Genomic DNA, 10,047 nt, shown 5'->3' with positions numbered 1-10,047 from the left:
AGAGGACCCGGGAAAAAAAAACCACATGCGAGGGAGCAACACTCTATCCCATACAGAAGGGGGGACGGATGATATCGGTCCACACTTTGCCGTCCAGCATTCTGCTGGCAGATGGCCCGGAGCATTGCACCTCGATGCTCGTGGGAAGGGGGTCTCGCAACGTATTTTTATTTGTTTGATCCACCAAGCCTCGCTTGCTTCCACAGTGCCGGATCACAGGTGTGCATAGCCATCACCGCCCCGTTACTTTGAAACGGCACTGAAAAAAAAGTAAACATTATTCTAAACTATACTCTTTGGTTTTTTCGGTAAAGTCACGTAGGTAAAAAAATAAAAAATAAATTGTGATTAATTTTTTTTTACCTACGTGACTACCGAAAAAACCAAATAGGATGGACCTTTGCAGTCACAAAAACTTCAAATCTAGAGTAGTCTAAACCTGTGGCAAATGATATGCGGAATTCACAGCCCTAACCTTCAGGCCCGATTAATTTGTAATTGCAGGTTTACAATTTGGCAGGAGCTGAAACTCAATAAACTCGGAGAAACGGTAAATCTCGTCGGTGATGATTATAGCCGATGGCTCGGCTCGGGTCACGGCGCCACTGTTTTTGTTTTATTCCCTTTGCGCCAATATTTGATTAATAACGTACATTTCAGCTGCTTTATATAGGCTTCAGTAGTTCGCAAACAATTTTAAAATTGCACGACGTTTGTCCAACCGTGAGGGTTTTTGGCACGAGCCCTGGCCTCGTGACCTGCGGGTTTTAGTGTTACCCGCACCTTGATTGTTGTTTGTTTTTTGGGCGGCACGCGCAGAGCCGTCGTCGTCGTTGTTTAACACGTACCAGGCTTTCGCGACCAATATTATTCATAATTAACGTTTTTGGGTTAGATCACGTTATTTATAAATGTGTCATAACCCTCCACCACCCGACACGGCCAATCAGTAAAAAAGTGTCACGTTGACAAAAGACAAATAGTTCACTGCTTTAGCCCACCGGTGTGTTGAATCGTGAAATCACAAAAAAAAAACTGTGAATGTTGTGGTTTCACGCTTCAACACACCGGTGGGCTAAATTAGTGAACTATTTGTCTTTTTTTGCCGATTGGCCGTGTCGGGTGGTGGAGGGTTACGACACATTTATAAATAACGCGATCTAACCCAAAAACGTTTATTATGAAAGTTGTTGTTGTTGGGTGGTGCGTGCGGTGCCAACGTCGTTCCCTTCTTCTTCTACTTGGTGGCCATGACGGGGAAACTTTCCTTCTTCTCGAGGAACGTGTAGAGCAGCCCGCTGATGATCAGCAGCGGCACGGTGGACCAGGCCAGGAAGAATGGCGTGCCGTTGTGGCCCGGGTGGAACAGGGTGACATTGAAGCACGGGTGGCCGCTGTGCACCAGCGTGAAGTTCTGCTGGCAGGCGTTGGCCCAGTGGTGGGCGTGCGAGCGGGCCGTGAAGATGGATGCACCGATGAGGGCACACAGGCCTGGGAGGCAGAGGTAGGGGTGGAAAATGAGCTGCGTTTGTCATGACGGGAGTGTGAACTGAAGCAAGCCAACGTGATGAACACCCGGTTGGAATTTTACGCCGCAGTAATGTTTTTGGAAACGGTAACATTTTACATTTCTGAAAGATACATTGATGAAACGCAAAATGCATGTCAGGATTTCATATATCCTATGGGCATTTGCAAGTGTTTTTTTCATATATGCACTGGATATAAAAATGGTCAAAATCGCATGCGGATGTAATTCGAGAGGTTTTTTTTGTTGCTATTGCATTCATGGTGTTGAAAAGGGAAATCTTATTTTTTTTCCTGGGGCCGCAACGAAACGAAGCCAGACCTCAGCCAGACCCTGCGCGCTTTCCCACTTCACAGGCGGAAGATCAAAGACAGCCCCCAGCTTTTGATAGGAAACCCAGACAGAGTGCGTCGACGAAAACCACCACCCATTTGTGTGGCTCACGAACATTGATATTGAACTTTCATTTCGTTTTTTTTACACACAAATCTAGCCATACGCCAGAAGTACAAGAGACTATTAATGTTGCTACTGATAGTGCATGGACCGCATCTCGGTTCAAGGGTGGTCCAGATGTCTTGTGACCCCAGTTTAATTTTCTAAAACTTTTTAAAGTAAGGTTTATTTAAAACAAAAGTGAATATTCAATTGGGAAAAAAACCTGTTAGCGGTCAACGCATTGGGGATCACAAGACATCTGGACCACCCTGTCTATCCCGTGTTCCTGTCAATGTGCGCATTACCAGCTGAGCACTGCAGTAGACCAGGAATGCAGAACTTCTTTCCGCATTTCATCTTCAAGACCTCCACCATGAACATGGCTAGCGAGGCCAAGGAGGCCAGGATGGCCAAGATCATGAACGCCTGCACCGCCTGCACCCATGCTGCACCACACACACACACGGATCGTAAGCGTCCATCCACTTTCACACGACAACTTAAAACCGTGGCTCTCGCGACGGGTCAAAGACTAACAAACGGTGACATTTTAATTTAAAGCTTTCGTGACTGCAGGGATTCATCTTCTTGGTTCTTTCGGTAAAGTCACGTAGAAGGGAAATAATATAATAATAAAAATAAAACATGATAAAATACAATTCTCACGACGTTTCGGCCACAACGCAAGCAGCCGTCCTCAGGTGAAGAACAGGGCTGTCGGAAAGACAGCGTCTGAATTTCAGACGCTGTCTTTCCGACAATTTCAGACGCTGTCTTTCCGATAGACCTGTTCTTCACCTGAGGACGGCTGCTTGCGTTGTGGCCGAAACGTCGTGAGAATTATTTTATTATGTTTTATTTTTATTATTTTATTATTTCCATTCTACGTGACTTTACCGAAAGAACCAAAAAGACATCGGGCCAATATCAAACACCATGTATAGGAGACAATACAGTCTTGAAAAATAACGTGCCTTTTATTTCTGTGCGGTTGCCTAGGTGTTATTGGCAATAACTCTCCATGTTTACATTTGGACCAATTAAGCTCTGTACAGCAAGCGTGTGTAAATATTCCACGCACTATCTTGGTGGATTATGAGTGACAATAAAAGCTCAGTTTCACCAGTCAACGCAGCAGCTTTTATTTAGCAGGCCATGCCCCTGCTGATGAAACTGAAAGTTGAAAAAACCCTCCTTGAGTTTGCCTGCTTATAAATAAACGCTGCTCGAAAACATTGATCCCAAACAAAGAGCCATGGGATCAACATGCGGATGTCGTGCGGAATTAGGAGTGATTCCCGATAAGTAATTAATGATCCCGTGTCAGTTGGACTTGTGCTGAACACTCGGTAATTTTTTATTTAAAGCTTTCGTGACTGCAGGGATTCATATTCTTGGTTTTTTTCGGTAAATATTCTTAGGTTTTTTCGGTAAAGTCCCGTAGGTAAAAAAATTAAAATTAATAAAAGTAAAATAAAATAAAAAATCACGACGTTTCAGAGGCAACACAAGCATCTTGATACAGCTATCGTGCTGTGACGGTTCCACCTGAAGACGGAAGCTTGTGTTGCCTCCGAAACGTCGTGATTTTTATTTTTATTTTACTTTTATTAATTTAAAATTTTTACCTACGTGACTTTACCGAAAAAACCTTAGAATATGAATCCTTGCAGTCACGAAAGCTTCAAATCTAGAATTAATACTCTTTCGGTAAAGTCACGTAGAAGGGAAATAATAAAATAATATAAATATAATTTGTCCAGCGTGCATGATTCCAGGAGCGTATGAAGGATCCTCTACCCGTTAGCCGTCTCTAATACGGCACTGGCTTTCAATTTAGAATTATAGGTCTGGAGCGGCACCTGGCGACTTAAGATCTTGTGTGGCGAATGTCCGCACACGAACTTCTAAATAAATCAAGTGATGGAGGTTCAGTGACACCTGGTGGTTCGATTTGAGTACAGCTGCGCACTGCGAACACAGCATCAGGCGAGGTCACCAGCGGATGTGTAATATTTAGCGTTGTTAGTATTAATGACAACAGGAATAGCAGTACACCCTTAGCATGTTTCTAATGTTCGCCTTCTGTTATATTACTGTAATGGTGACGTTTAACAATCATCTTTTCTTTAAAGGAGCCTGGTACGTTTGTAGCTTGGTCATATATGACTCATACATTCCACGCCCTATTCAAAAGCTGCGTTTTAATACAAATTAAAGAGGTGACAAGACACAAACACACCATGGCTGATAATTGGAATTTATCTATTTAATAAATCAGAATATGGATTTATACTGGAGGAATCCGATGTGCTACACGGCTCTTTTTCACACATGTCCAGTCGAGTCGAGAATTATTAAGTGTGCTTCCTTTGATAAACGCAATCCGCCTTAGTGCTGATGTGTGACATCTGTACTTGACGCGCCGTGCAGTGTGTGTATATGAATTAGTGCCACGCGGGAATCATCTTATTCCGTCCGTGATGTTGGCCTGCACGCGAATTATGTGGCCGCATTTTCAATGAACAAAAATACACTCCTGCAAGGAAAATAATGTCACCACTATTTTTGCAAACGTCCTAAATCTCTATACTCTTAGGTTTTTCGGTAAAGTCACGTAGGTAACAAATAAATAATAAGAATATAATTGAAATAATAATAATTATATAATTGAAATAATAATAATTATTTCAATTATAGTCTTAATATATTTATATATAATTGAAATAATAATTATTAAAGTCACGTAGGTAAAAAAATAATAATAAGAATTTAATTGCAATAATAATTATTTTTATTTAAATTATATTCTTAATATTATATATATATAATTGAAATAATAATAATTTCAATTATATTCTTTTTTTTACCTACGTGACTTTACCGAAAAACCTAAGCGTATGAATCCTTGCAGTCACGAAAGCTTAAAATCTCGTCCTAAATCTCTTTACACACGTGGCTTGACCTAACGAGGTCTAACACCGCAAGCTTGTGTCTTGTTGCTCAGGCCCTGGACTTTCGTGGAGGCATGGAGTGGTGGATTAAATAGAGACAAATCAATTGATGATGATCATGGATGATAATTCAGTTACAGAACGAGCAGGAAACCAATCCACGCTATGACATGCAGTGTGTGGCCGCTTTCAACACCGTGAGTGTGTCCGCATGCCAAACGTTAGACCAGAGGTCGGCAACAAAAATAATAATAAGAGCCATTTTTTCTCCTAATTCGGTAAAAATAATTAAATCAATAGTTCAATTGCCGCAATACCATGCGAATAATGTCACGAAGCAGTCCTTAAAGAGCCACATTCGACTCCGGATCCGCAGGTTGCCGGCCCCTGTGTTAGACGTACAACATATTTTTTTTCCAAATCAGATTTTGAGAATTACCAACCGCTGACGTCAGCTGTTGTGGACACAGATCAACCGCGTGCTCGCCGTGCGGTGATGTAAAGCGGAGATAACAATGTGGCCCCTTGGTTATGTAAGCGGTGATGCAGACGGTGATGCAGGCTCAGAGTGTGAGCCCCCTTTATCAACAACACCAGACAAAGGTCACCCCCTGTAGCCTCACAGACAGATTGTCGGGGCAAGCGCTGTTAGCGAGCACCTATGAAGGCCGGCACGGCACACGAGGGGGTAAGTGGCCAGCACCACGCCCGATGTTTACACACCGCGCCGGGAAACCATTTGAGGCCGAGTCGATCTAGGGGAGGCCCAGGACCGGTTCAGACAATTGTCAATGGTGTTGGCCGAGAGCGGGAATCGAACTCGGGTATCTCTGCCGCATACCTGTGAACCCCTTGTCAGTGCCAACCGTATTCTTGGTTCTTTCGGTAAAGTCACGTAGAAGGGAAATAATAAAGTAAGAAAAATATAAAACAATAAAAAGAAATGTTTGTATTGTTTTATATTTATTTTTATAGTTTTTATAATAATATTATTTTATTATTTCCCTTCTCCGTGACTTTACCAAAAGAACCAAGAATATGAATCCCTGCAGTCACGAAAGCTTTAAATCAAAATTTAGTGCCAACCTTATTACAGACCAATTCAAGCTTTATTGGTCAACCCGTGCCCCTATGCTGCCGGGTCCACAGCGTGGCGCGCTAACGACTGCACCACCGCTCCCCCCCCCACACACACACGAGCACACGCGCGTACACAGAATGCAGTGGTGCGGTGAGCGACGTCTCTCAGTGTACCCAGCTCTTGTGCGCCCTACCGTTCGAACAGCCCTGGGTCCCAACGCAGCAGGTTCCCGTCCGGCTGTAGATGCATTGTTGCCAAAGGAATCCCAGCACTTTGGTATTATTTGGCCCATAGTATTGATACCAATTCTGAAAAAAAAGTACCGCATCATCATCATCAGCAGCAGCAGCCATAAACAATTGTTGGATGAAGGTCTCCCAAGGCCAACGCAAAACTACCTCAGCATGAACTGATTTCATCCATGGAGTATGCTTAGTTTGCAAAATCGGTATGCGGCAAAAGTGTTGATAAATCAGCAGCCCACCGCTTAAATAGGTGGCGGAGTTGGTAAGGATGAACTATGGTTATGCAATAACCTGGGGAGAAGTCTACAGGACTTTATAACTAAAAAAAAGTGATGTTCTGCTTAAATGAGCATTGGAGGCATTGGAGGCATTGGTGCTCATCTCTTGTTGAGTCCAGTCGTGAGCCAGTGGTGGAAATTCCTCATTCCCATAACGGGGATGAGTCTATCCATAGGACAAGCAATGTGGACTTCCCCACAAAGTGGTACTCACTTTATCGAGCCCAGAAGGATGATGTGTTTAGTCAACCCTCAAACAGGGTTGGAACTCACAACTCTAGTTGAGTTTAAATTCTGCAGCAAGTGTGGCAGGAGAGGGCTTTTACTGGTAGGAACCTCCTGGTTACACCAGCCCACAGGGGATTATTGTGTCCGTCCGTCCGTCGTGTTACAGTCGAAACGTCGTGAGAATTTCATTGTTTAATATTTTTATTATTTTATTATTTCCCTTCTACGTGACTTTACCGAAAGAACCAAGAATAAAATATAAATAAGGTTTTATAAAAAAGAAAGTAAAGAAGGGACCAACGCTGGGAAAGCAGGGAGCGAAACGCGGATTCAGTAGAATGGACGAGATTGCGATAGTTTGAGCGAAGTTTCCTTCAAGTGAACTCTCTCTTCTACACAGTAGGAGGTGGGTGTGGGGGGGTCATTTTCCCAGAGTAATGTTTATTTTTATTGTCACCTACGTGACTTTAGCGAAAAAACCAAAGAGTATGGACCTTTGCAGTCACGAAAACTTCAAATCTAGAATGAAGACTGTCAAAGTCACATTTTTAATTCTCGGAGCTGGAATTTAGTCGAATTAAGCGTGAAACCAAATTTAATGCGACGGTTATTTCTTCTTTTTCTCCTCTTAATGCTTGTCATTGTTAATGGCCAGGTTCACTCAACAACAACCCCGAGGGTTTCAATGACCAGCGGCTGAAACCCGGATTACGAACCCAGATCGTCGGCAGTGACCTCTGAGCCACTCGTGGTCACCTCACCGCGTGCCGAACTTAAGGCGTTATTCATCCGGAAACGTCGGGCACGGATCACGTGCCATCAATTCGTTGTTTTCTCACCAGTCACAAAGGTCGTCAATAAAAGCCTCGTGACAACCTACATTGTCCAATGTGCTGGCCAGGAGCAGCGCCAAAGCCAGCAGGTGGATGAGCGCCACTAATATCATCAGCTTCTTCATTTTGCCTGCAGCCTCGTTGGCCTGTGCTCTGCAGGAGACGGCAACGAACGCACACTCAATCAATCAATCAAACTTTATTACTATCGCACTATTCGCGCAAAAAAAATGCAATACGTCGTGCTTTACAGGCACGAACAATACAAATTTAATTGTAGGCAAAATAAAATCAAGTAATTGATATTCTAAGGTAGGTAAAAAAATAAAATTAAAATTAATACATTTTATTTGTATTTTACCTTTATTAATTTAATTTTTTTACCTACGTGACTTTACCGAAAACCTTAGAATATGAATCTTTGCAGTCACGAAAGCTTCAAATCTAGAAAAAAAAATCAAGTAACACCTGTGTAGCAAAGACATAAAAAAAAAAACACATTCAGAAAATGCTAATTAAAAAAGTTTAAAAAAGTACGTTTGAAGATTTATTTTATAAAGTGTTTAATGATTCTGAAGCACTCAGACCCCCTGGCAGGCTGTTCCACAGATGAGGACCGTATACACTAAAAGCCGCTTCTCTATAGGTTTTGGATCCTGGCCTTTGGGACGACTAAAAGACCAGTACCAGAGGATCTGAGGGATCGTGTTGGTTCAGATCTTAAAAGCATGGGAGACATATATACAGGTGCCAGACCATTCAACGACTTAAAAACCAATAGAATACTTTTTAAATAAATTATTTCACCGACTGGCAGCCAGTGCAAGGATTGTAAAATGGGTGGTTATGTTGAGTGCTCTTTCAGGTTTTCGTCAGAACACGTGTCGCTGCATTCTGAATTAGCTGCAGTTTACTTATTAATGTCTTCGGAAGACCAGAAAGAGGAGCAGAACTTGTAAGGATAATCAGTCATGCGCAACCTCAATCAATGCCTTGGTTCAGATGTGTAAGTGTCATAGCTACATTGCATTTAGTTTTCAGAACTACAGTCCATGAAATAACCCATTGTGACACGTGGGATCTTTTTTCTGATCGTCAAGGAGCATCAACCACGCGAGCTCCGGTCATCCTCGCAGCAGCGGCTTGTGGATGGCCATCGAACAAAGATGGGTCACCGCATCGCGCGCTTTCAGATGCGAATCCGCGGCCGTCTGGAACGCTCTTCCGATATTAGGAAGCCACTGGAGCTATGCGCTTTTCAATCTAGATTGAAAACTTATTTCTTTAGAACCGCTTTTTGTGTTTCGTTTGTTGTCCTTCCCCCCGCACATCCGATTAGCACGGGTGGCTACGTACGGTGCGAAAGAAGTTCAACATACATATGTACAAAGCCACGTTACGAGAGACCAATATCATCCTGAGGGTGGGTTGGCCATCGACATCGCTGAGATGCACTTTTGCGGTAAAGTCCATTGTTATAAGAACCAAATGATAATTCTGTGTGGTGAACAATATTCTTTGGGTCTTTCGGTAAAGTCACTTAGGTAGAAATACCGATAAAATATCGCGACGTTGAACCACAAGAATTTCAACAAAATTAACCATAGCCAATGTTTGCAATACCAACGACATTCATAATAACACAAACATAAATGAAAACAGCGGAAAGGGAAATGCAGAAAAACAATCCGAGGAGCACTCCTTTCTTCGTCTATCATTAACGACGGCTTTACAATTGAAGCCACAAGCTCACAGCCACCCACCCACCCGGCCAACTTTCTCTCTCTTACCTAGAGCGGAAGCAATCGGGGGTTGTTGACAATGGGACGGGCAACAACGGTGACGACGGTAGATCGACGGACGGACGGACGGTGGTGGCTGTGGCTGTGGAGGCCGCTGTGTGGGCTCCGGGCTCGGGCGAGAGGGGTTTTGAGGAGGACACCCAATTAACGTGTCCAACGTCACGGGGTGTACCGTGGGATCTCCAACCCTACGGTTCGCACGGACTTTTTTAATCGCTGGGTAAATTCCACATCACGTGCACCGTTTCCCACCGTGGAGCGTTTTTTTTTAATTTAGTTTTTTTTAATAAGTCCAGAGCTTTTACACTGCATCGGAACGAAGGAGATATTGAGGTACGTGTCGTGCACACACGCATGTATGGGGCTCCTGTGAAGTGTGGAATGTGTTCGCACGGCTTGCTAAGGGCGCGCACAACACGTGTGTTTGTGTTTTGAATGAAAATCAACGTAATTGTCATATTTCATAGGATCACCGTAATTGCTTTAACAATGCTTGTACTGAAGCACGCCTTTAAATTACGTCCGGACCAACAACACTGTAATGGGTGTAGTTGATCGGGTAATGTACTCTCAGTTTAATTACTTCATTTTTCCTCATGCCCCTGCCCTCTGGCTGCGATGGCTCAGCTACGTTGCCTTTGTATTTTTTTTCGAGTGTCG

At 43.2% G+C, this 10,047-nt stretch overlaps 1 long non-coding RNA gene across 1 annotated transcript; it reads right to left on the bottom strand.

Moving 5' to 3' along the window:
* Positions 1-6,132: 6,132 nt before the first annotated feature.
* Positions 6,133-9,729, bottom strand: LOC144718977 (uncharacterized). The gene is made up of 3 exons (XR_013585513.1): positions 9,376-9,729; positions 7,633-7,738; positions 6,133-6,309 (listed from the first exon to the last, which is right to left on the bottom strand). It is a non-coding gene; the product is annotated as an uncharacterized LOC144718977 (long non-coding RNA).
* Positions 9,730-10,047: the final 318 nt, after the last annotated feature.

Source organism: Lampetra planeri, chromosome 1 (genome assembly GCF_965212315.1).
Source record: "Lampetra planeri chromosome 1, kcLamPlan1.2.h2, whole genome shotgun sequence".
In the NCBI taxonomy this organism is placed as follows: domain Eukaryota; kingdom Metazoa; phylum Chordata; class Hyperoartia; order Petromyzontiformes; family Petromyzontidae; genus Lampetra; species Lampetra planeri.
The sequence above is the reverse complement of the archived record's forward strand: the minus strand, read 5'-3'. Positions and strand labels throughout refer to the sequence as shown.